The sequence below is a fragment of the Lonchura striata genome, chromosome 8, assembly GCF_046129695.1.
Source record: "Lonchura striata isolate bLonStr1 chromosome 8, bLonStr1.mat, whole genome shotgun sequence".
In the NCBI taxonomy this organism is placed as follows: Eukaryota; Metazoa; Chordata; class Aves; order Passeriformes; family Estrildidae; genus Lonchura; species Lonchura striata.
Window position 1 is genome coordinate 12,092,336 of NC_134610.1, and position 27,794 is coordinate 12,120,129.

General features: G+C 42.2%; 1 protein-coding gene across 1 annotated transcript in view; it reads right to left on the minus strand.

The window, feature by feature from the left end:
* GLI2 (GLI family zinc finger 2) overlaps positions 1–27,794 on the minus strand; it is a 185,268-nt gene that overhangs the window by 138,717 nt on the left and 18,757 nt on the right. The gene's annotated exons all lie outside the window — the stretch shown is intronic.

The following is a 27,794-nucleotide window of genomic DNA, read 5'->3' on the forward strand; positions in this document are numbered from 1 at the left end:
TGTTTGATTTCCCATGTCTTCACCTGACTCCTGCTTGCATACAACCAGCACAGTTACCTGGCACTAACCCCTCAGGCTGGTCTTGGGAAAACCCACTGCTAATTCCTCTTTCCTTTCTAATTTTAATGCAGATCTGCAATTCTTCACATGCAAATTTTCAAATGCAAATTTTTCAGCTCCTGAAATACTCTGGAGTACACTGGCTGTTTACCTTACTGGAATTAATGGGATCAGGGGAATATAAGGGAAACCAGAACATTTTTGTGTGTGTGTGTGTGTGTGTGTGTAGTTTTATCACCATTGTGCCAATTCAAAACTTCCCTCCCTTTGCTCTGGAGGACTGACTGACTCCTGAACATATTGAACTAATAGATAAAACTCCCCTAAAAACTTTAAAGCACAAGAATTCCCAGCCTGCGAGGGACCTGGTGCCTGGTGGTTGTGGAGGACTGCCTGGGCTCTGGGAGAGCAGTGTCCCACCAAGCAGCTGTGTGCTGCAGCCTGAGCAGCTCATCCCAGGAGCCTTCAGGCATGGCTCACACTAATGGGACAACAAAGTGATGGATCTGTGGTCACAGTCTGCAGCTGTAAACTGCAAAGCTCGTACTGGAAATGACAGGACCTACAATTACAGGCTTTACTGATGACACAAGGCTCCACTGAATACTGAGGTGGCCCCTCAAGGTCCTGCCCCGGCATGTGCTGGGCTTGATGGCAAGCATGAGATGGGTTCCTGGGGGCCAGGACTTTACAGTGGTTTAATCCAGGAATCAGGTTGGGTTACAGGCCACGTATGAAATAAATACACCCGAACTGCAGGAGTATTTGACCTAGGTCTGACAGCCTGGGCTTCTGTTCGTTAAGCAAATAAACTTCAGAGGCTCTATTACGAACCCCCCACCTGTTTCTTCTTAGTCCCTCCTTTCAAGGCTTTGCACTTTTGTTTGAAACCAGACGCTGGCCCTCGCACCCCAACCCCCCTTCTCTGGGTACCCTGACCCTGGGGGCAGCCCGGGGGTGAGGGAGCATCCTCGGGCACTGCAAAGCTCAGCAGCCAGCGAGGGAAGGAAGGAACTGGTAATAGGACTTGTTCTGTGAAACATGCAGATTAGAGCCATGGTTTTTTTCCAGAGATGCCTGAAGCAAAATCTCTACATCCCTGCCACAGACACCTCGGTAGGGACCCAGTTTTTCAGATGTGTCATTTATCCAACAGGAATGTGACAGGAGATCATGCCTGTACTTGAAAATCTGGTCTTTGCAGTTGTATTGCTCTCTTTTCAGATGAATTATGAATTTAAAACAATATTCAAGTGCTTGTTATAAGTGGTTGTATTAAACAAGTAAATCCTCAAATACCAGATTAGAAAAAAAATAAATAATATAACTACTCTAATCTCACAGGATTTAGGGTAATAAGTCTATAATTATTTTTGCTTCGTAAAGGTGCCTGGGGCAGAGCAGGCTGACTATAAGGTTCCAAGCTTTTTCCCAAGTCAGCAACAACTAAAAGTCATTTTCCTTTCACAGTACCCCACAGCCAGAGCTGATCACCTCAGCCCAGGAAGACACAAGCATCCTTCCTGTCAGATCCTGCTCTGCTCAGCAGCTCTGCCCACAGACCAGGACAAAGACCAGTGAGCAAAGGAGCACCAACACTGATTTCATATCCCACTTTCTGAAGTTTTACAGACGGGCCAAGAGCTGGTGTCCAGCGGCCTTTGCAGTGGTGTGATGTGTGACCAGGACACAGCACTGGAACTCTGGAGATTTAGGTTCCCATCATGGACCTGCTACAGTCTCTTCAGTGTCTCTGGGCAAAAAGCTTAACTTCTCTCTTGCAGCCAGTTTCCACAGCCATAAAATAGGAAGTAGTACTTTGCCCTATTTGCAAAGTGCTTTGAGATCCTTTGAGGCACAAGGCTATGGAAGTGTTTTTATTACCAGCATAAGAAGATATATTGGTGGAGGCAGTCAATCCACACTATCCAGGAGCACAACATTCATTTTTAAGCAATGCATACTTTGCTTTCTGTTCGATGCTAAACTTTTTCCGCTGCTCTGTGCCACACAGAATTTATAAATTCAATGACAGATTAATCTTAGCAGTGAGCTATTTGGCATGAAAAAGGGTTTCACAGGGAGCCTGCTTTTTCCTGTAAAGAGCATGCATTTAGGAGGGACTATACAGAGAAAGACCCTATGCACTTATTCAAGCACAACTCTCTGCCCTCCGTCATTACTCAGAATTAGAAAACCAGAATGGATTACTCAGATTTTTCCTAAGGTTTGTAGCTTTCTCTGCAGGAGCAGGGCTGGATAATTGATTTTGACACTAATACCAGCACTATTCATATGCCCTGTAATGTAATTCTGCAGTGACACTAAAAAGGCAGCCATCTGAGATCTGAACAAGGAAAGTGCTATATGATTTGCCCTAGACAACCCTAGCTATTTTAACAGCTGTGTTGTATATTAAAAGGGAGAAATCCCAACAGAATTAAAAACAACAAAGTCACATTTGCCTTTGAGGGAAAACAAGAAGCCATAAACTTTCCTAATAAAACAATCCCTCCCCCAAGTGCTTGAGGAATGGTCTAAACTGCTGTCTGAAAATGCTTTTCTCTTTTGGAGGGCATCAGCCTGAGCAGGACTGCTGGCAAACCTAGGAATGAACAGATACTCATCAGCCATACCCTCTGCACACCATTTTTTTTAAAGGCAATTATTTCCTTCTTCAGAATTGTTCTTTCATCAGGAAACCCCCTTCTCCTCCCCTAGACAGGAGAGAAAACAGATTTTTTTTTCTTCTCTGTGAAAAAGGAATGAATTTTGCCTATTTCTGCTCAAAGATTAAGCAGCACCATGGGAGTGATCCTCTCTGGCAGAGGGCAGGCACTGCCAGTGACACTGTGACTCAGATTCAATCCTGAGTGCCACCTTCAAGCCTGATAGCCCCATGGAAGGGGCAGGAAGGGAGTTCCAAAGCATGCTTCCAGAAGCCATCTCATCTTTTGGGAATATTTTGGGCTTTCTCAGACCAGTGTGCATTCTCTCTTCATTCTGAGTTCATCTCCACTTGACCTCCCCACACACAGCCCAAGCAGTGCCAGTGAGGTGGTGTCACCTCCAGGGGACACGCTGGAGGTGTGCTGGCAGTACCACAGCCAGTATCCATTACCACTGCTGCTGGCTCCTGGCAAGGCTGACGGGAGCTGGGATAACCAGGGGCAGCCTCTGCACAGCTCTCACCAGGTTTGTGCTCAGGCACCCACAGGGAGACAGTCAGTTCTGCCACATCAGCCCCATGTAGGTGATGTAGGGTGTACAATCCCAGGTTTGATAGCTTTTCCTGGTGTGCTGCTTTAGTTAGAATAAACAAGGACATACTCCCACCCTCTCTTCTTTTGCAGTGGACTGTGTCATACAGCTAAAGCCTTCTGAATACACGATCCACTTATGAAATTCAGTGTGAGCCAACTGCTCTGAACACTGGCTTAATAATACAGTGGCCGCCGTGATCCTTTTCAGTCTCCCAGGGTTTAAGCCAAATTATGTTCTCAATTACACGGAAGTAGCAGCAGTTAACCTGGTGAAGTCATAGGCTCTGTAGCACAGCAAAACTTGACCCCTCTATTTTCTTTTATATCAGCAAATGCTTCAAATTACTAAGAAAGTTTTTCTGTCTAAATGCCACTAGTAAATCTTGGGACTATCCAAACATGCTGTCTGCTGCTGAAGGACCTACAACTGTTTACAGACTATCAATCTCAGGTAAAAGCAGCATAAATACTACTTCAGAATGAATCACTTTTGAGGTCCTCCTGACAAAAGGTTTTCCATCTTGACATTTCTTACGAATGGTTTGCTTGGGCCAATCCTACAGGATTGATTAAACATGGAAATTAGAGCTGTGCACTGGGGCAGAAGCTCACTGTCTGGGGGCTGCTCCTGCGCCCTCCCCTCAAAAAACCTTCTGTGGTGGGTCCTTACCAGCTTCTGGGATGAAAGGAAGCAGAGACAAACCCATGCTGGCAGAAGCAGTGCTAGAAGAGCACAGAGCTGCTATGGGGTTATACTGTTTTTCTACCCCCTACCCTGACTCCTGCTCAGAGAAGAGTAATACCAGGCAGCCAAAGGGAGGGAGGAGGGAGCTGTGCTAGCAGCAAACAGGATAGGAAGACACCCAAATTCTGCCTGCCCAAAGGTAAGGCTAAAATTGTTGAGAAATCTGAGAAAGCTTCAACAAACAGTTCCAGGCCATGGCAAAAGTTGTATCACTCAAAAAAATTAAAAGAGAAAAAAAAAGAAAATGAGAGAGGGAAAAAAAAAGAGACAAAAAATAGCCCTAGTAGAATTGGCAAAACTGCAATAGTTATACAGGTTCTGGAATGTACAAAGGCTGAAATCAGAGACTTAGCATCTCTTTTGAACTTCAAAACCAACAAGTCTCTTCAAATCACTCCGTTAATTGGCTTTAAATTAGAGTTCTAAGTTTAATGAAGAAATCCTTCGCGTACGGCATGAAACGGATACACTTCTAGATTAACTTCCTGATCAGCACCATCTGCCATTTCCATACAGCAACAGTGAAGCACGAGTGAGAAGCTGCTCTGCAACACCATCAGGGCTCAAAGTGCACCACAACTGACTGGTGCTTGGTAGTGTCTCTCTCTACTCTACTACATCACCTCCAGCCAGCTCCAGAAGTCCTGGGATATTGCAGGCACAACTCTGTCCAGAAAGGTAAAGAAAGGAAAAGCACAGGGTAGGAAGGAGGCATGAGGGAAGGAGGGATGTTTGCAAGGATGATTGGATGGGTGTGGAAAGAGCAGCAAGTTCCTGAAGACAGACAAGGACCTGGAAAACAAGAAATAAGGGGCTAGGGGGATGACCTTAAAGACTTACTGAAGAGAATGAGTGAATGAAGCACAGACAATGGCAAATTCTGTGGAAACAAAGAAGCACGGAAAAGAAGAATCAAGACTGTAGGCAGACCTGATTCCCCAAGAGATGGAGATACATGCACTGCTGGGGCAGGGACCCCTGCTGGCATAGCACTTGTGGGAGAGACATGTCCCTCAGGAATGTCAACCACAGACCAGGCTATCCTAGGACACTGTGGCACCAAACGACAGCACTGAGGCTACTATATTGCAACAAAAATGATTTTTCCCTTTCTAAAGCCATTTTATTTTCTGGGCTGCATTTATTGGAAAGGAAATTATATTAAATAGAGGAACTAACATTTCAGCCATTATTCAGGTTTAGCCAGGTGTTCCTACTTTTCACAAACACTAATGTCACTTTTTTTTTTATTGCTGCTTCATTACAAACAAATCTGATTTATAAAAGTTGCAGAACATTTGAATCGTTTCCCCATTTCCAGTATATTTTCAAGTTGCCAAACTTAGAGCCTTGAACAAAAATTATCTTTCAGATGCTGGGTTAAAAACAATCACAATACATCATCAAAACATACGAACAGACATAAAAGCTCAAAGCCAGACACAGAATCAGCACTGGTCCATGCCGAGGCATGCAGGCTGGGGTACCTGACTTTCCCTCCTTTCCCTCAGAAGTTATCTTTGTTTCTTACTTTGGAAGAACTGAGAAGATGGAGGAGTGGGGGCTGGAGGGAAGAGTCTTTTGTGGTAGAACAGGAAAACAAAGTCATGCTTGTAATTTTACAAAACCAATCCTACATGTCTTATCATGAGAAAATTTCCACGAAGCAAATTCCGACATGCGAAAAACCGTCAAAGAAGATGATCAAGACACTTCTGCATTCAGACTCTGTATTAACATGCTGCAAAAATATGGGAGGGATGCCACCAGGTAAACAAAAATTGCTCAAAAGTGATGCATCACCATTATAACTGGTCCATGAATCTTCACTTGGGTTTTGTTTATTTGCTTGCTATTGTTGTAAGTGTGAAGAATTGTGGCAAAGCATGGTCTAAGTTTGTGTTTTTGATGTAAATCCAAAGAAGTTTTCAATTTCCTTTTACACAACTGGCTGTGTTTTTTCCAAAAACAGAACCAAAAAGACAAATACTACCTGTGTGTGCACACATGTATCTAATTAAGAAGTATTGTTTTCATTTTAGGAAACCTTTGCACACCAAAATATAAAACTAAAAAAAAAGGGCAGTATAGAACCCCCCCAAAACCCCGCTTCATCAAGTATTCACCCTCCAACAAGAGCAGAAACTGCTAACAACTAAATGTCAGGGAAAACATCTGTGGTGCTTGGCAGCTACACCAGGGTGGGTTACAGCTAAACAGGGTGGGTGACAGACTGTATGGAGACCAGGGTGGAGGACCATTAAACTGTTTACAACAAAATTAGACTCTGCAAATCACTAATAACCTAATTACTTTTCATCAGGTTTATGAGTAAAAGATACTACAAAAGTAAATTGTACATACAAGAGGAGCAGAAACTGATTCTGAGCAGAGATGTTTATGCAGATTCCACAGAGTGGAGAAGGATCAGTGCAGGAGATCTGGCTAACATGAAAAAAAGATGCCTTGATATTGGATTCAAAGGAGGTTTTGAGAAGTGAATGTTTTGTTGGCTTGGTGGTGACTGAAGGAGAATCCTCTCACGGTTTCACTTCCGTGCTGCAGTAGTTTGGGCACTTTCAACTCTCATGAATGAAACCCCAAACACAAACCACATGCACTGAAGTTTAATGGGTTTGCTTTATGTAGGGGTGGGATGAGTAATAGTGTCTTGTAGTGGCTAGTCCATCCAGATGACATTGAACAGGCTCCAAAGCTTGGATAAGAAACCCTTCATTTGGCTCAATAAATGAAAATCTTTATTTTGAGCAATGAAAGATGAAGGACTGCATCCTTGCAAAAATCCCTATAGCAACTAGGTTCTTTCAGAACATGTTTCATTACAAAATTTTGGTTTATTTTTAAACATTACAGTTCTGTTCATCAGCCTATTGAATTCTCCCTCCAGAGGCACACATGTAAGCATGCAGAATAGAGAAGCCTGGAAAGGAAACAAGAATGTAATTAAAAACAAAAAAGCAACACTTCAGTTGGCTCATTTTCCTCTGCTGAACACATACACCACACAAGCTGCTATTCCACACTTTATTCCACTCCACATATTGTCTTTATAAGACTCCAGTTGCCAGCTGAAGGCAGGATGCAGACCACATAAAATGGTTGGCAGTTCATAAACAGGAGAATGGAGAAAAATTCATCCAGATGAGAATGGGAGAAGAGTTTCTCAGAGGAACACAGAGCATGTAGGACTGGAAAGGACCCATGGAGGTCACCAAGGTCAGCCTTATGCTCACAACTAGCATTTGGAAAACCCAAAACTGTTGAAATATCTGACAACTGCTTTAGTAGGAGAGGTCAGAGTTATAAGGGATGCACCCGTGAACCACAACAAAGACTAGTCCGCAAGGACACAAACATGCTGGTGAAGAAAAATTCAAGAGGAACCAAGAATCCTTGCAAGGAACATTAGATGAGGAAGAATGAAATCAATACTTTGAAGAGCATTCAATTTCTGTGACTCAAGTTACAAAGCTATATATTTTTCCAGCAATTAACAGTTAAGTAAGTGGTGACTGGCAGAGGCCTTATGTTTTCAGCAGTGCAGGTCCATCTACAGAGAAAAGAAACTGTACAATGTGGCTGGCTGTCATTACAGTGGATGGGAATAAGTCTTTCAGGAGACAGGCTAAAGTATTCAGGAGGGTATTAAGCTAATGACAAAAGACAAGGGTGAAAATGAGCACTCATTTAGCCAGAAATCAAGATGTCAAGATTAAAATTAATCAAGGTACCAAGGGATTCAAAGAAAAGAGATTCCTTAATTGTGTAGACTGTAACACTATGAACATGAGTAATAAACAAGAAGTGGAATAGCTCCTTTAATACACAAATTAGTCCTGACTGGTATTACTGAATCTGGTGGAAACATTCATATGAATGGAGAGTTACAATCATTTTGTGTATCAGGGACTGGAAACAAATAGAGAGTCATGAAACCTGTCAGTGACAAATGGCTGTTGACATGGTAAATAAAGATGATTGCTTTATACCAGTGAGATGCTCTCCATGCCTAGATGGCCTAGATAAAGATTATAGGTTCTAAAGCAACCACAAACAAGGCCACACATCTGGAAAATAATTGATTGAAATGAAAACTGTCTGAGAAACACTTACTGGAGAATAGCTGAAGTTTATGGTGGGCAGACAGTGGCTGAGAATCTCTATGGAGAGTTACACAGAGTCTGGGAGGCTGTAATGCCTCTCTGCCTAACCCTGAACTGACAGTGTGTGCAATTCTGGTGCCCACAGTCCAAGCAGAGAGATGAAATTGCCAAGGCTCCTGTGCCACACATGAGTAAAATGAAAGAGAGGTCAACAGAGAGGTGCATGCAGAATTACCTGATCAGCAATATTAACACAAACACAACTGCAAAAGCTAAGAGACAGATATTAAACTAGAGAAAATCAGATTAGAAACAAGACTCCCAGTTGCAACAGAAAAGAGCGCTAATTCTGTCATTCAGGTTGGTGCCAGACTTTCTGGCATGGCAGAGCTGACATTTTGTTCAGGTATTTTTCCAGGAGCTCTGCTGTAGTGTAAGACTTATCACAGGACATGGGTTTTAAGTACAGGATGGGTTTAAGTACAGGAAAGTCCTCTCATGGTATTAAAGAGAAGGTTAGACTAGATCAACACCTTGATCCTCTGTGCACCTATGTATTAGGGTATTATTAATGGTTGGTTTGCCACACCTTCATACATCAAAACATCTGCATTTATTATTATTAAATTTTAGCATGTCTGTCTCTGCTGACAACAAAACTAATGTCTACCTTCCAACTTCCCTATTTTTTTCTTTTGTGATAAGGACTTAGGATAGGTGTTTATGTCCTGCCAATGACGATGTTGCAGAATATACATTCTTTCACTATGCAGTCGTGTCTACTGTGCTAAAAGTATTTTGATTACTGAGACAAATTATGAAACCATTCAGCAACAGAGTATCATGCAATCTTCACATTGTAGCCTATACAAACTCACTTCCTTTCTTGATCAGGTAAGCAGCTGCCAGCATCAAAAAAAAAAGGAAAGAAACAACACTGTAATTTATTTCATCCTTTTGTTAAAAAAGCTAAGGGGAAAACCTCCCATCTCAACCCCAGCAGTGGTGTCTCCACAGCCCAGAGAAGACTGGGAATACAAGGAGGTCTGGTTCTCTGCAGCCCTGCAATGTCTGCTTCACATAAAAAACAAGCTGGGCTGACAAGCTGGAACATCTCATGTCCCCAGAACTTACTAGAGCAAAACACAGGCCAGTACTGAACTTTTAGCAAATGCCAGCAGGTTGCTATGGCTCAGGGAAAGGTTTGGGGACCATGTTCTGTGTCTGTGACAGTGCAGCTGAAGCAAGTGAAGCAGAAGAACCCTGTGTGGTAGCAGCCAGGCCAGGGCCCGAGCACTGGAAATTGCCTTTGCACCTGTTGAGCCCCCATAGATTTTCAGAGGCTATGTCAAACTTCAGGGCACAGTGACTGATGTGGCCACTAGACACAAAAATATTCTTTTAACTATTTCATTACATAAGACTTAAATCATTAAGGCTAGCCTGAGGATTCTGTAAATACTGCTTCCTAATTTGCTTTTGTTCCTTGATACTTTCTAATTTGAGACAAAATTCAAAGGATTCATATAAATTCCTTAGAACAGAACTCTTGTACAGGAGCATGTGTGTATACACACATACACATATATCTGGTTTTAGTTGTAGTTATTATTTAGTTATAACTAAACCAGTTATAACTAATATATAACTATTTACTAAAACAGTTACAATATACCTCACAGTTATTGTACATTATTTTTGTTGCATATTAATGTAGATAATTATATTCTATATCCATATCTTTTTCTTCAAGAAAACAGTCAAAGCAAGCTAATTCTTTTAGCTCCCATCTACAACTCCCTCCCTGCTCCTGAAGTTTCATCTACTCTTTTTTAACCACCTCACCCCTCCACACCCATCTTCTAAACCATGCCACAGCCACCTTTTTGCTCTCCTTGCTTTTTTTTTTGCTTTTTTTTTTCTTTTTTTTTTTTTTTTTTTTCTGGTCTGCCTCCCTCTAAACCCAAAATCACAGTTGTGTCTATTCCATCTTCCTTCTTGTTCACTACAGCTAAGCTGTATTCAAAGACCAGTTGCCTCTGGGCTTTCTTTCCACTAAATCTTACCTACATTTTACTGTCAGATTGACCTAGTTTGGACCTAATTCCCTCCAACCACACAAAGTTCAGCCTGTCTCTCAAATATTTCTCACTGAAGTCTGGCCATGTTTAGAAGCTAGCAAAGGATGCCAAATGTTGTAGAAGTGGATAGCATCTTGTTTGTTATCCAAGTTTGAAACCTGGGGTGGTCCTCAAGATTCCTCCAACCTCACTGTAAGATTTGCCTCTAGGCCACCTCTGACTCCTGCTTCTTCCTTCTGCGCAGTGTCTCAGAGTTTGGTATTTTCTTGAATTTCCTGCCACTCACCTACACATCTGAACTCAAAACACCAGCCTCTAACCCATTCATTTTCATTTACAGCAAGTTCCTTTACATTGGCTCTAATGAGTACAAAGCTGATTTCACAGCCATTCAGAATGTGGGAACAAAGAACATTTTCCTAGCTTGTCACTTTTTTCCTGTCACTTTGCTTTACATCCTTTGATGGCATGCTCTTTTGTTTTGCCTCAGCCATTGTCTCCTCTTTCAAAGGCTATCAAAGCCTACCACACTATGCTTTCAATCTCACTGGCTTCAGGAAGACTTCAGCAATTGCATATGCACTTGCTTCCATCAGGGCTTAAATATGTGTTCTTTGAGTGTGTTTGGTCATACAGGTCAGATATATCTGCCCACTCCCAGTCTCATTCATAATCAGTTTTCACCACTGAAACTACTAATTTGAACTGCCTTCTGTTTCATTACAGGTCTCCAAGATAAGAGAATCAGATCCCCTCAAAAAATGAGGAACCAGTTCTGATTTTCCTGTTCTGTTTTTAGAAGTATTAGGGTTTCATAGTTAACTCTATTTTTCCTCCTGTAAGTGAATAATCACTTGCATAACTCATGTATCATAACTCATTTGTTCCTCACCAAAAGAAAGATTATATTTCTTATACCCCCTTGCTTTCTGCATAACAGTGTCAGGGAATCTTGACATTCAAAATTATACACTACAAATACTGAAAAACCTCTTCATTGTGTGCATTTTAATTGCTGTCACAACCTAGCACTTGACTGAAAACCCAGTAAGCTTTTTCTCTACCAAGGAAATTAAACATCTATTTTCCCCCATCTCTACATTCATCCTTTTGAGTCCAAACTTTCACAGAACTGAAGGCACAGGGACAGGGGACTTGTCACCAGCTATAGGTGACCACACCATTTCTTGTTTTTAAACCATATCCATAGCTACCCAACATTTGGTACCACCTTGTCTCTTGGGCATTTCCCAGCCTCTCATGTATTATAAGTGAGACAGCTCAACATACTTTCTGTCTTGGAGACAGTATCATCACTGCAAACTCAGCACTTCACAGGTTTATTACCAATAGATGCTTATAAATTTTAATTAAAAAAAATGAGAAAATTTATTTTCTGAAAATAAAAATGGATGGACATCCCCCAGTCATTAGTGGCATACTGAGAAAACAGTAGATGTCTTCCCTTAGCACTCTTGCAACCAAAGATTGTTCTTTATTTAGAGAATATGTTCAGGAAGAGGCCTTCAGAGAAAGACCCGAAGCATGTGCTGGATTGGTTTCCATTGTTGCAGCCTGCTGAGATTTTTAGAACACAACACTGCTGGCTGAGAACATTCCTTAATGTTTAGACCTTCCCTTCTGCTGATCAGTGCAATGGTACAGCACAGCCCCAAGGCCATGTATAAACCCCAATAACTTAAGGGAAAACGCACACGGGAAGAGCTCTATTTGTTAGATAAATAAATGATCCCTGTCTCTTCAGGTGCAATGGAGCAGAGCTGGACTCCCAGAACAGGCTCTTGGAAGGAACACTCTGTTGTCCCACCCCACTGTGCTACACAGATCTGTGTCTCTGCTAAGAATTGTGACTGTGTTACCAATAAGTACAAAAATAATTAACTGCACTACCTTCTTAGGAAGAGTGTGGTAAACTACAGCCTGCTGAGAAATGTGATAAAATAAAGGTGCAAAAAGGTTCTATTGCTTCTAAAAAATCCTCTAAGCAGTTTCCTGGCTTACCTACCCCTGCCACAGTACAACGTGGCACAAGAAACCAAACAGATACTAAAATAGCACTAAATATTGCTCAGTCTCTTTTGCTATTGTCAAAGTTGAGGGGAAAATAAAGTGAAGTGACAATGACAAGCTTTTGTAATGCAATTTTGTTGCTGTGACAGTAAATGAGGATAGACAGACAACCAGATATATATATTGCTATATATTCACTATATAATCAATCAGAATAACTTCAAGAAACTGCTGATATTTATGTAATAATTACAATAGTCCCAAATGTCCAACAAAAGAGTTTCATTATATACACATTTAACATATTTAAATTAATTTCCTTTGGCTGAGTCATTACAAATGTCCAGTTAATCAGCTCTTTAGATCCACACCATCTTAACCTCTTGTGATCACAGCAGCACAGTACAATTGCTCTTCATGCCATCCTTGGAAAACCTCTCTGTTGAGCCTTCCTGGAATTGGGTTGCATCATCCAACTCATGCTGCTCTGCAACATCAGTACTAATCCCCAACATCCTTAATAAATGTAAGCACACACTTTCCCAGAGTTCTGTTCCCAGAGCAGCTTTACTTTGCTAGTGACCAGAAAGTTGTGACGATTTCTGAAGAGTTACTTGATGCTAGTAGAGAAAATATGCACACCCAGGTACTTGCAGTCATTTCTCACATCTAGTTTTGACTTTTACTGGTCTTGGGTCCTCCAAGAGATCCAAGTCTTACCTGTTCTGCCCTTCCACATTTATTTTTCTGACCCAGAAAATCCCTCTGCTGCAGCTTCCAGCTTAAACTTTCACCCTAGATAGGACCCTCACTGAGAAAAAAAAAAAGGCTCTCTGATTCTTCAGTCATTCCCAAAGTTTCCTGAACTGCCAGTAAAACCCCAGGGCTGATGCATCTCACCTTGAATAGCCAGCTCCTTTGTTCTGCAGAGGAAACATCACAGCCACACATCCCCACAGGAGAGGCTGGAAAAATTCTCCTCACAGCTGTCTCGAGAAATTTCTGCCTGTTTTGTGAACGTTTGAAGTTTGGAGGTCGATGATGATGCACCTCTCTTCAAACACCAAAGTCATGCCACGATGCAGCAATGATGTATTCAAGCACAGACAGAACCCCCAGATTGTCACAGCACCGCCTAAGGACTGTCACACCGCAACAGACAAATGGTCCCACTCATCCAACACCCTGCCTGACAGCAACCAGTGATGGATTCCTCAGACTAAAATACAAAAAGGTCATTTGCTTTGCCCAGTATTACGGCAAGGTAGCAGAGGGCAAGGATTTTTGCAAGCTGGGGCAGCAGATGATCTCTTTGTACTACATCAGATGAAGTGAGAAACTGGGGAGACATCTCTGCAGAAGGTGTGAACTTGTTCATTTGCAGTCAGAAAGTGCTTAGAGATCATCAGATCAAAGATAATACAGAAGCACAAATTATTACCATTAGGGCTTCTCTAGATTTGAATACTGCAACCAGCAACACTATTACCTTATTGCAGAAATACCTCAATCTTTCCCGAAGCTTGCAGAGCTACATGCTATTTTAATAAATGCACCATAAACATACTTCCACTCCTGAAGTTAATCACAATTGCCTTACAGGAGATTAACACCATAAAGCACTTTCACAGCTGACGTGTCTTTAAAAAAATTCCCAGAGTTAAACTTGTATAAATAATGTAAGTGACAAGGAATATAATTATTAAATGTTGTCATTTTGGAAGAAAATTAATTAGCGATAGCTGTAGCTGTCTTGTGTCTATTTAAGCAGTGTGCATCTCAATTAAAATTTAATTGCAACAGATTCAGTCACAGCAGGGAAAAGTGATGGAAATGAAAAGCAGTCTGATCCTATATTGCTGTCTACAAGAGAAAGCATAGTAGAAACTGTGGGGGAAGGGGACGAGAGAGGCATGAAGGTAAGAAAGCAAACCCACTGAGCTGTGCTGCTGCACAGCCAGGATGCCCAGCTCCAGTGGGTGATGTTTGTTTCCAAAGCAGGTGACTGGTATTGGACACCAGCACCAATAGGAGCAAAACCAGCTGCTGCTGGAAGGGCTATTGTTTCCCATCACAGTAGATGAGCTCACATACCCACTGTGGTATGAGACATGGCATCATTCTCCACACCACTGTGCCCTTTGCTTTCACCACCTCTTCCAGATCATCCTGGAAAACCCCTAAAGCAGGACTGAGAGGGGCCTTCCTGAAGGAAGAACCAGAAAGATCTTGAAGACAAAGCCCTTCTGACACTCTAAGTCATTAGCGGTACAAAGATTTGGTTTGAGGAAGATGAGTCCCCTTCACATGTCTTGGAGAAGCAGCCAGCATCCTGTATGGCTCTATCTTCTCTGTCAGGGTGACCCAGGTATCACCTTTGTTCACTTCTGGAGGACTTTGGATGTCCATGATAAGATGCTTCAAAGAAATGATACAGCCAGAAGGAGTTAAGATACCTGGCCCATTGCTGCACATACAAGGTATTCCAGAGTGTTCCTAAAATTCCAGCAGCCAGTTCTCTACACTGATTTGAAAATTCTGTCCTACATCTTAATCGAAGCACTGAAACAGCTCTTCCTTTCTCAAGATTCAAATTGTCTACTACCCGCTTACTTAAATTGGTAATTTCCATCCCAGAGAAAAGTGAGTATTGCAGTAGGTGTGTAGGATGTAAATCATATCAAAGCAAAAAAAACAAAAGGTGCAGAGTCCTGAGTTCATTTATTACAAGTAAATAAAACGGGAACCAAAAATGAGATGCTCTGGTCTTAAAACTTCAGCTGTTTATAAAATACTTGCTGAGTATAACATCACTGAACTACATAAATATTATTGAAATACTTCTGTTAGGACTTATTCAGCTTCCAAATGAGAAAAATATATTTCCTCCAAATTCCCAGGGCACATTCTCATTCAACCTGAAAACCAAGTTATATTGTTTCTGACATCATAATTATAATGTAAATTTATAGTACTTGATCATTTTGTTGATGATGCTGAAGTCATAAGAGAATCAAACTCATTCTCCTGCCATTATGCAACTCTGTCCAGTCATAAAAATCATTGCTTTCTGCTATCAGAATTAGGGACAGCAACCTGAAATGGTATGTTCCTGTTGAGTATAGAGATAGATAGTGATTAAAACAATCATAATACTAATAATAATACTGTCACAGTCTTGTAATGCTACTCAGGCATAGTTATGATATAGCCCTAGTAAAACTAAGATTTCATTCAAATTTGGTAATCCTAATCTGGTTTCATTTTAAATACAGTTTAACTGCAGTTTCATTAAGAAAGTCTTAGGATCAAACAGAAAATAAGAAATAAGATCATGTATACATGATCTAATATAAGAATCTGCAGTTAAAACTCTAACAAAGCCAAACCTTTTCTGGTAGTGGCAAATGATGTGACACTCCCTAGAGAGTTCAGGCTGGGTGTTCAGAAAAGATTTCTCCAGAAGACCATGCAATGTTGGACCAGGTCACCCACAAGAGGCTGAGGCACCTCTTTCCAAAGAGGTTTGCACGACTCCACTGAACAAGCCATGACCAATTTAACCCTGTGCTGGTGGCAGGCACCAGTGGGGCTGGAGGCTGGGGACAAAGAGCCCCCCTCAGCTTTCTGTCAGCTGAAATTTCTGGGATTCTGCGATCCTGCAGAAGTGGAGTTAATAAATTTCAAGGCTTTGGAAGATCATCCAGTTGGCTAAGGATTCACTGCTGCTGCTTGAAATGTTCAGCATCAACCCGTCTGAGTGCCTACTCCACAGGTCAGAGTCAGCAAACTTCAGGGAAGCCTCCACATTTACCATTGGGCCTTTTTGCTAAAACCAATCCCAGCTACACATGAAGTAGAACCTGCATCAAAGGTGCAACTGATGATGAACAAGCTGAAACATGATTTTAAAATATTACTTCCTTCTTAAAAAACAAGCAAAAAGATAACCCCCAAACTTTTCACTGGAGAAATATTTAACTTTCAAACAAGATGATCAGCAACTTCTTTCTTTCTGCAAAACATTTTGAAATGGGGGGGTGGGGGAAAGAAAGGAGAGAGAAAAACAAACTCAGCCTAATTTACAAAAGTCTGCAATATTTTTGTTAAGGTTATCAGATGTCTTCTATCTCAGCATAACTAAAGCCCAAAGAAAAGACAGCCTGTTCACTGTTTATATGCTGATCTCACAGATCTAATGCAGAAAGCACATGCTTTCTTGTGCACAGCACTCCACATAGTTTATGTGAAAGTTTTCCCAATGTTTGTAAATACATGGAATAACGCATAACACGGTGTAATTTTTTTAATATCTTCTCACTTTTCTTCATATTAATATATAATTACATGCAGGTTTTCCTCTGCTTTTGTCTGCTGCTAAGTGGGACTAGAGGCAATTCCTTTTTCATACACTTTTCAGCTCACCATAAAGCTAAACTCATATAACTTCAGATCTTGAATCTGACTGCTGAGCATACCTTTCATCACATCATATTATTTGGTCTTCATTTAGCTGTCACAAAACCATTTCCTTTCGTCTACAGATTAATTACAGCCCGGTGAGGTTTCAGAACAAATACCTTTGCCCACTGGAGCCTCTGCAAAGACACAGTGATTCATGCAGTATCTATGCCTCTGGAAGGGAAAATAAAGCTGAGGCAGGACATGCAAGCTGTGAGTGGATCCGATATCAAAAGAGCTGGAGCCTCCAGTGAACACCCAGCCGTACCAACACAAATAAGTTTCTGCACGACTTGTGCAAGAGCCACAGCTGAACATGAACCACCACTTTAGTTCGGCACTAAGCTGATTTAGCTACACCATTCATTCATCCAGGACTAAAGATGACAAGGCAGGAAGTGTCACTCAGTCATGAATTATATGTGACACAAAAAAGCCACAGGTGTGGGTTCAGAGACTATGCATGCAGCCGCTGCAGCCCTGGATTCCAGTTAATTGCTGTAAGTAACTATGGAAAATGGACAGTGGGAAACTCCGTAGAAATGCAGAGAGCAAAGCAGTCCAAGAACACTTTCCCACTTGTTCAAAGCAGCGAGATACACCCTTTAAACATGTGTCAACTGTATCTGATGACGACCATGTCAGTGTATTAGGTCTGGGTGGTTAGATACAAAGGGCTCGATTCTCTGCGGTGCCAGAGCCGTGCTGGCAGCGAGTGCCTGCTGCTGCTGCTGCCCCACAGCTGCCTGCAGCCACGGGCAGGCTCTGCTCCTGCTGCCCAGCACACACCACACGGAGCACCCCGGCCACCACCCTGCTCCTGGGAGCCTCCTCTGCCAGCCTGGGGTGCAAGGGTTTGCCCCGAACCACAGCCAGACTTTTTTGTCATTTTCTTCTCTGGGGCACGCTGAAAAGTTCCTCTCCTTTTAAAGCAATGAGATTGGAGAAAGGGAAATAAATTCAAGGATTTTTACCTATTAAGAGCTCAGATATACAAACTACATAAACCAGAACTTCTAATATCTGAAATGAGACAGAGCAGATCCTGACTTCTGATCGGATCTGGACCAACTTTTGTGTGGTATTGACAGAGTCACCTCTCTGCCATTAAATCCTGGCAAAACCTTCCTGACAGTCCTCTCCTGCCAACTTCTTCCATTGCCAAGTGGAGCTGTTTTGCCAGCTGCTATGGGCGTGCATGAGGCCACTTGTGTGGCCTGTTTGGGAAATAAGAGCTAAGCAAGGGATTATGGATCCAGTTGAACTCATCCTTGCAATCATTGAGAGCTAAATATATCAGTAAAATTGATATTTGCTTACCTTTTCTCTTCAAGAGCAAAATAAACTTATTCTGGTGGCAAGTCAGCTCAGCCTCCATTCCCACCTCTCCCAGTGCTGATTTTGGAACAAAAATTTCTCTGTAAGAGCCCTCAAAATGAATGCAATTTCTGAATTTTGAATTGAATTTTCCCTTACTTCACACTCAGACACACCCAGCTATTTTCTCAAAGATAGTATATTAGATCCCCTGAAAAATCTTGTATCCATCTGTCCAGACATACAAAGCACAGAGATTTCAAGATCAATATTTGCTGCTTTATCAGTGACATCCAGTATATTTTTACCTTTTGAGGGAGAAGAGCTTTGTTCTTTGGCGTCAACTTATTCCCTCCCTCCAAGGGAGGTCCATCTGCTGCATGAGGATGCTGTGGCTCGCAGGCAGGTACCCAGTGAGCTCCACCCAGCCACCAGGGACAATCCCAGCAGTATTCTGGCCTCAAAACCACATAGAACAGCTAGTCCTTTCCAGTGTGATATCCCTGCCAACAATAATCAACTGGTGTTTTGGAGAAATCACCAAATGAGAGGGCTTTTTTTTTGTCTGGCTTTAAATGGTACTAAATATCTGCTGTCCTCTTCAGTAACAAAGGACACAATGGACACAATGAAAGGAGGAAAAAAAAAAAAAAGTCCTGCTTCTGTAGTTGATTTTGCTGATTTTGGAAAGGTTCCTGGATCAAAGCTCAAAAAGCTGAAAGTTTGTGGAAGGCGCATTAGCAATGCTTAGTGAGGAAAAATTAGTGAACCGTGTAAGAAAGACAACCCACCCAAGGCAGAGGATGGAATCAATGGGCAAACTTCAGGAAGAACAATTCAGCAGGAGGAAATATGCTGAGAGCCTTCAGACAATTCAGTGGGAGCCACCCTGCATTCAAACCCAAGGCAGGTCACAGCGTGAAAAAGCACCAAGAAGAGGAGATATATTTTAATTCATTAGATTGTATTTTAATTCATTAGATTGTATTTTACAAGAAATGGAGTCTCTAGGGAAGCCATTATTCTCATATAGATGTACTCCGGTGAAACAGATGAAAAAATACCTAGACTCCCTGATGCGAGAGGTCAAACAATTACAATTTCCTTAATTTCATATCCAGTTGGGAAATTAAACAACAGAACTATAGAAGCTTTACACTTCATTTTGAGGAAAGTGGCAATTTAAATTAATTTTTTTAATGTTATAAGAATCGATGAGTGAGTAGAAGAGGGGGCTTTTCCCCAGTGACATTCCCCACCACCCTTTTTAAACAATCTTGCTCATTCAATGGAAAAATAAATAAATAAATCATGGAACACAAAGTCTTTAATAAAAGACTGATTCCTTCATAGACAAAGCACTAATCATTGCTTCTCATGAAACTGTTTTATTTCGTTAATAGTTTTCTCTGCACAGCTCAAGAAGCTTTGTCCACGAAATGCTTCCCAAAGTTGGGAATACTGGCCTCTGGAAAGAAGCAGCATCCTTTCCTCATGCTATAATATGTAGGAAGAATTTATAGGATTGAAAAAGGAAACAGAAGCCTTGTGGTCTATCTAGGCTTGAGCTATGTTTCGTCTCCACAACCCCATAAGCTAAGTCATAGTTATGCTTTTCTAGTTCCTACAAAACTGGAAAAAAAGTTCAAGGGCTTTATTGGTAAAGAACTCACCCAAGGTCCTGCCCTTTGACACGGCTCCTTTGAAGCCTGGCGCAAGGGAGGTTCCCGTAACACAGGATGGACATGGATGAGAGAGACTGGGAAGGTACACCAAGAAGCCTACGTGGCTCCTGCTCTGGCTCCAGTCACAGCATTCCCAGAGTCTCTCATCAGGAGGAAGCTGGAGTTTGGAGTCAGACACTACTCTCTCAGTGCCACCCGGCACATGATATGCACAAAACCTGGCAGCAGCACCCAGACCACAAAAGCTACAGCCAGGAAGAGAATGGCACTAATAGGAAACAAGCTAATGCTTGACATAGGGCAAACAGGCTCAGGATACCTAACTACAGGACAAAATCAGAAAAATACAACACAAAACACAAAAACACATTAGCACTTATACAGAGACAGTGAAAATAAACAGTCTGCTGGCCACTGGGGATGAAGATGAGCAAACAAATCAAAGACCTTTTTTAGTAGTTCACTGGTGGAAAAATATGAATTAGAGGGGGTGGTTTTTGGCCAGAATTAACTCATGAAAGTCTGCAAGCAGGGTTCAATGGATACTGCTATCCTGAGGCTCAAGAGATACTTTTTTAAAACTTTACACTTAAAACCAGCAAGAACTTACATTACATAGCTGCAAACTCTGGCATCCACATGTGACTCTGCAGACATTAAAGATTTTCTAATTAAAGACAAGGCCATTTGCAAGACAGATGATTCCAGTTTACTGTCAAGCCCATTGGAGACACGACTGAAGCACAGCTAGAAGTGTGCAGAGAACAGCCCATGGGCTAGGCCAGGACAGTCAGGCTGTGTCCCAGGACGTTCCTGCAAACGGCAGGGAGAAAAGCAACCCAGCCAGAAGCACCGGAAGCCAAAGTAATTTTTGTTTTGATGCTGTAGGTGATTGAAGAAAAGGCAGCTGTACCTACACTTATGAGGACATAGAAATGTCCAGTGAGAAAAGGAAAAAACATCAGCCTGACATTTTCAGGCTGCAAAACTCTTGGTGTACATCTGCTCAGAGCAGCCTCTGGTGACCAGCCCTCCTCCTGGACTTGCTCAATGAGAGATTCAGCTCCAGCTACAGAATAATCCCAGTTAGTGATAAGCAGGACCACACTGCAGAAGCACGACTAAGCATGGATGACAGAGAGTGAAACCACTGTATAACTAACTAATTTTAAAAATATATTTAAAAATCTAAAAGACAGAATTAATTAGGCTGTGTAGTAGCTGAGATACAGAATTACCTCCACTGGCTTGGGAGGTCAGTCAATGGATTTTTTTGCTGTATTCTCCTGCACAAATTATTGTCAAATTTATGCCTCATCAGCCACCACAGATACAGTCTGTTCCAGCAGCCAAGGAGACAGCCTACACCACACCAAGCCTGGGATGCTGTGATCCCACTGTCCTGCCTGCCCCCATCTTCCCTCCCATTCTCCTGTGCTCACATTAATGCAATCACAGTGTCAATCAATTCAGGGAAATGATCCAGCCAAAAAACATTATTCTGGGAGAAATTTTTTAAAAAATCTATTTTCAGCATCTGAATGTGTACAATGTATGACCACACAAGTGCCAGAAGGGTAAAGATGGAAACATGATTATAACAGCTGGATCATTTTAAGTTGCCTTTGACCAATAGCTTGCAGAGGAAAAATTCTAAATACATTCTCTCACAAGTAGCAGATACTGGGGCAACCTGGTGCAACTGGAGGGGCCAGAAAGTCCATGAATGTGGCTCCACAAGGCACCTTGGACAATTTTTCAGCCTCTCAGAGGCAGGCATTTGCACTGGGGGGACTAGTTATGCCTTTCAGGCAAGGCATGTGGGCTCCAAGTTCCATCCTGACAGCATTCCTCTGAATCTGCCACTGACCAAGAGCATTGCCCCAAGTACAGCAAGTCTGAAAATTATCTGCCTCCCAAGAAAGGCTACCAGGCAGCAGCTGGAGAACAGCACAGTCAGAAGGAGATGTGAAAAGCTCCAACTACTGTGCATTAATCTCTTCTCAAAAGCTTTATTGTAAATATTTTTAAACCACTAATCACTGATTTTAGTAAGTGCAAATGGATAGTGCCAGGGCCAGTCAGGCATTCTTCCATAGCTTCTCCTTTGGGGACCTTCTCCCCCTTGGCACAACAGCCCACTTGTTTCATTTCAGGTTGAAGTCCCCAAGGAAACTTCTGGTCTTTGAGAACCACAAAATGTATTTTTTCTTTTTTAATAAGAAGTCTCCTAATACAAAATATTACAGCATCTGGCAGGGGCAGTTGAGGTTCTGGGTTGTTTTTACACCCCGATGATAGAAATCCATGTCACCTGAAAGCATCTCCAACATTACACAAGCAGCAAAGTCCAGTGACCAAGCTGCTGAACAGCCACCTCTTTCCTCAGCCACCTTAAAGCCCCATCTCACTGCAGCTACCATGATATATGGACATGATGGCCCTGCAGGCTGAGCCTCACCCTTTTTAACCCTGACCAGGCCCTGTATCAACAAATAAGTTTTACAGAGCTTTGTTTCTTCACCTGTGAAAGGAGGAAATCTGTGCTTACTCATCTTTGTTAATATTCTTTTGTTCGTGTTTTGTAAATGATCTTAGAGAACATTTATCCCACTGAGGAGCACTGTGCAAATTATTTTTAAAGTTTCTGCAAAGTACACTGCGTAGGATCCATAAAACAACACTGCTTTTATCTCTCTCTCTCTGCATGCCGCTCTATCTTCCGCCTTAGCATAACAAAGAAGACGATGTTTAGGGGCATCAAAACAGATTTTTCGAGGGTAAAAGAACAACAGCCGCTGGCTAAATAAATGTATGTGGAAACGGAGTAATCAAAGCGGAGGAGATAGATTGGTGATGTCTCAAGTAATTCTCAAAGTTTTCCAAACTAAACATTCTTGGAAACTGATATTCTCACTCTACTAAATCATTGCTCCATGGCTGGAAATCCTGCTTCCAGAAAAACATTTGGTGCTGCTTTTTGTGCAGTGAGGAATGTAAAGAATAAAAATCCTGCAGCCCCATGTTTTTATTGTGGTTTCTACAAAGCTGCACTGCTGGAAAAACTCAATGGAAAGCGCAGCTCTCTGTGGATGGCGAGGAATTCTTTTTTCCAGGCGCACATGCAGAGGGTTCTGCTGGCAGGGCTGGGCAGAGCCTCTGGCTCCCCCGGAACACAGGCAGGGTGTGAATCGGGCTCAGCCACTCACCCACGCGCCGCTCGATTTCCTGGATTTAGTGAGTGGTCTTTGTTGGAGCTGAAAGGCTGCAGCTGGGGTGGAGGATACAAGTTCACCAGGGGTTATTTAGCTCCAGACAGTCTTCATAAAAGCACAAGTAAGTCAGAGCAAACTTTCTTTTTTTTTTTTTTTTTTTCCTTTTTTTGCCTCCCCCAAGCAATGAACTTCTGAACTCTGCTATTGCGAGTCGAGATATGACAGGACAGTAGAGGACTGTTAATTTGCATTTCGCTGATCTGCACAGCCCATAACTCTCACAAACACACGCAGAGCAAACACGTTTCTCCACACTTCCCAGAAAAGATTTAATAGTGAAGCGTATGGCTGAGGTCTCCTATTACTTACGCAGTTAAGTTTTCCAAAACGCACAATACTTCTACTATATCTGAAAACAACTAATACTTTAAAGTGCTCCATATGCATCAAGCCCAGGAAAAAAATACATTAGGTGATGTATTATCCTTTCTTTTTTATTATGGACCTTTGCTTCATCACTAATGAGTGGAACTAAATCGCTCTTACAGCTGTGAGCAAATTCACACAGGGCGAGTTTCATAAAAGGGAAAGCTCTAAAATAGTGAGGTCACAAAGCAGAAAGGGAATAACTCAGACATTTCTGGTTTATTGATCTCCTGCTTACAACTGCTTGGATACCATTAAGCTCCTATCCAACAGTGACCTGCAAAAGCGGATTCCCCAGCTGAGCTCTGCTCCAGCAATACTCCAAATCTTAATGGCCCTATACAGCTTTATCAGCAATATGCTACACATTGCATACATACCAAAACCTGTGTAAAAGAGGTCAGGAGCTCCTGTCACGAGAGATTTCCAGTGGAAATCATCAGGTTGTCCACACTGGAAATCTCTATGGCTATGCATCAGTTATAGGTAACTACTTGTGGAGTGGGTCAGAACTTTCCTCAGCAGCTATCCAGGAAGACACTCAAACTCCCCAGCTTCTGTTCCCAGGAAACCCTACCTCATGGACTGCCTTCTGCACCTGGGAGCCGGGATGCCTGTCCCAGACTACTGGCAGGAACACAAAGCTTGTGAGAACTCCATGAATCCAAGCTCTTCACGAAGCTTAAGGGGGGCTTTAAGCCCTCCTTCCCTGGGAGTGAGGAGTTGGAGCAGACAGCTGTTCTCTTTCATTTCACAGTAATCAACCAAAACCAGTTTTGGTTTTTTCTTTTCTTTTTTTTTTTCTTTTTTTTTTTTTTTTTGCTTCCAGAGCAAAAAAATGTATGGAATTTCCTCTCTGTGAGACCCTCTTAAGAGGTCTGTTGGAAAAGTGAGTGAATTTTCCCAAAATATTTTCCCCAAAAGCAGAAATGTCAGTTAGCACAAGCTCCAATGATATGACAATTCATTTCTTGTCAGACAACCAAATTTGAGATTCATCTTATCCTTGGGCAAGTCCCTTTACAACCTTTTTTTGCTCCCCTTAGTCAAACACACAAACTTCCAAAAACTGAAGAATCCTGTATGTGAACTGCCTGAAGAGAAGGTGGTGATTCATAAAACAAGGGAAAATGTGTGATAAAGCAGAGGAACTTTTCCCAGCTGTTGAAAGGGATGTGTAGAAATCCATGCAAGATTAAAATGCCAGGTTTCCATTTTCTTCGGATATTCAAAGGGAGAGATGCAATCTTTGCATCCTGCCAAACTCAGCCCAACAGGAATGTGTGCAGTTGTTTTGACAAACTGCAGCTTACTAGAGAAAACTTAATTTTCACATCATAAACTTTCCTTAAGCTTGGCTTCAGGCTTCATACTTGTAAAACCTCAGCTACAAAAATGTTATTCAAAACCAGGAAAGTTTGGGGACACCAGCACAATTCTGTGTCTGAACCACATCTCCAAAATCTAAAGCCTCGTTCTGCAGCTCTCAGTGATCCCAAGCAGCACTTAAAGACATATGGTCTACTCAAGACCCATGTTGCTTTTCATTGCATGTTACATATATATAATTAAACCCTTCTGGCTCAACACAAACCAGAGTTTAAGATGCAGTTTGATCACTACCAGAAGTTCTCTCCTCCTCTCCCTGCTCCCATACACACATGGCCCTACAACAGCTATCAGAATTTATGGGTGCAAACCATAACAGAGGTAGACCAATTCAGGGGTCCAGCACCAGTTGCTTGCTAATTATTCCACCTCCTTTTCTACATTCCTAAGGGAGCTTTAGTCTAGTGTAAGTCCCCAGCCTGCTAGATCTGGAAGTCATTTACAGACACTGCTGTGCTGTGTGTGGAGCATGTTAAGGCACCTCTGGGCTGGGGCTGGCCAGTCCAAGGCAACCTGTACTGGGCTGCTCAACCTCATCAGTGAGCTGCCAGGACACTGCCAAACCTGCCTTATCACTTGCTCATCTGATGCTAGCTCAGAGGTGCTTGAGCTGCACCTCACCCCACAGCACACACCAAGAGAACCCAGTCCCAGCACTGCCCTTTCCTCCTGACCCTCAGGAGAGATGTGGAGGACACAGCTCAGAGTTACAGCCACTCACTTTCCCATCTTGTCAGAGAAAAGTGACAGGAAATGATTCATCCGGAGTGGACATACTGCAAAGACAGCTGATTTTGTGGACATCCTAATAAATCCTGGAAAATTTGTTCTGCATTAGAATATAGGATGCTGAAATTCTGGGAGACCTTAAGCCACTACTGCAGTGCAGACCATGAAGCAGTGGTCTAATTCCCAGGAGAGGGAGCAAAGGGCCCCATTCTACAATACTATTATCAGGTGTCATGATACCCCTGACTGTCCATCTGTGACTCAGCTTCTTAACACGAGAATCTGGTATATAATATTCAAGCATTTATTTAAAGCATTTTGAGACATATGGGAAGAAAATACTTGTATGGGTGTTGATAGAAAGAAACAACATCCCTTAGCCCTTCAGTCTCTGCTAGATTTGTTGTGAAATGAGAATGCATCAGGGGAAAAACTTCCATCACCTATGGCTGATACCATCTCTTTGGTTTTCTAAATTAATGTGCAAACTAAGTGAATGAAATATGTAGCTGTAAGCATAAGCTAGTTCATCTAACTTATGGCAGCTTACAATAAATAAAATACTAAGTTTTGCCAAGGAAAATAACTGAAAATATGATATAAGGCTTTTCTTGGGAAAACAGAATACAAAAGTCACTGAGAACCATGTGAGAACTCAACACATCAGAAAGCAACAACAAACTAACAAGTCAGAGCACTTCCTACTCTAAGAGGTAAATAAAATAAACTGCTGTTGACAGAATTACTGTTCCATTGCTTATTTATTCCTTTTTTAAACCCCATACTTGGCTTCCAACAGATCGTGTGCAGAGTCATCTTATTTATACATAAACAAAAATAAGGTACTGTTAGTATACACTGCATGTATAGAAGGCCTAAATCCACTCTTATGGAGTATTAAACTCAAAATCAGAGGTAGCACACAGTTTTTACATGAATTTACAAGGACACTGAACTATAGTTGACACCAACAGCACTTGGCGTCCTGAAGCCGTTAGCTGAACACAGGGAATTTCTCCTATTGAAAGTTTACATCTGTGCAGACCAAACTAAAGAGCTTTCTTTGCAAGCTGGAAGAGATTTCACTGAAAGCTAAATGAACATTATAAACATTTACTCTTGGAGGCCCACAGTGCTGGGCCGAGGAGCAGGACTTGCAAGAGATAAAGGCAGGGCACTAGTATGGAGAAATGAAGGATAGATGCCCTGGAAAATGACAAAAGGCAGTAAAGAAACTGTGCAACTGTCAGCAAAATTAGCTGAAAACTTTCCAACCTTTAAATGCTGCTGAAGAAAACCAACACTGTATTTTAAGTCAAAATAATCTGATTCCATTGCCTGGCTTTCATGCTCACTCTTTTATGTTTTCTCATATTGTAGAAGAAAAAGAAAGGCATGTTCCTTGCACTTGGGCTGACTCCCTCCCTCAGTTTTGGCTTCTCCTTATGTCCTGCCAGAAGGAGGCTTTGGGTGCTGCTCTGTCCTTTTTGGGGACAGTCAGTGAGACATCTGTTTCACGGCAGGGGGAGAGCAGCAAAGGCCACGCACATCTGCAACCCCTTTGCAGTTACTATGGGGAAATGTAATGAGATAAACTACTGCTTTATTAATCAAACATCCACAGCAAATTAATCCTTTCACTGCACAAGCTGGCTCAAGATTTTTCATTGCCCTCAAACAGATAAGGAGGAAGGGCAGCCTCTTCCTTTCTTACACTGACGTAAAAGTGTGCTTACCGTGCCTTGTAGTCTGCCATGCTGCACAGGCTGGCTCTTGCAAGCCAGGACTTCTGGGAGCTGAATTTCTGCTGCTCCTGCTGGTACTTCACAGCTCCCACCCATCTCCAAGGCCTTCAGCTGCAGGTTATCAACTCAGATCAACGAGGTTGGGAATACTCCAAATGCTCCAGATCATAATCCAGCCCTGCTGTGAAGTTAAAACTGGCCTGGACTGCTGTGGTGACCCCAAAATCTGCTGCAGTTTATTCTGAGGTACCTTTTCCCCCAAAACACTTCCCTCAGTTGCTCCAGACTTGGCTTTTGCAAAGATATCTTTCACTATTAAGGGTCGGAGAAGTTTGCAGCAACAATTAAAAGAAACCTGACCAGGTTTACACTGTCCTCTTGAGGAGCGCCTGCCTGGAAAGTCTGCCCTGTAAATGGGTTGGTCCTAAGTCTACTAACAGAGGTGCAGAAGTATCATCAATCAACCTCCAGAGAAAAAACTCCACTGATGTCTCCTGCAAATGCCATTAGAGAACCCCAGCTG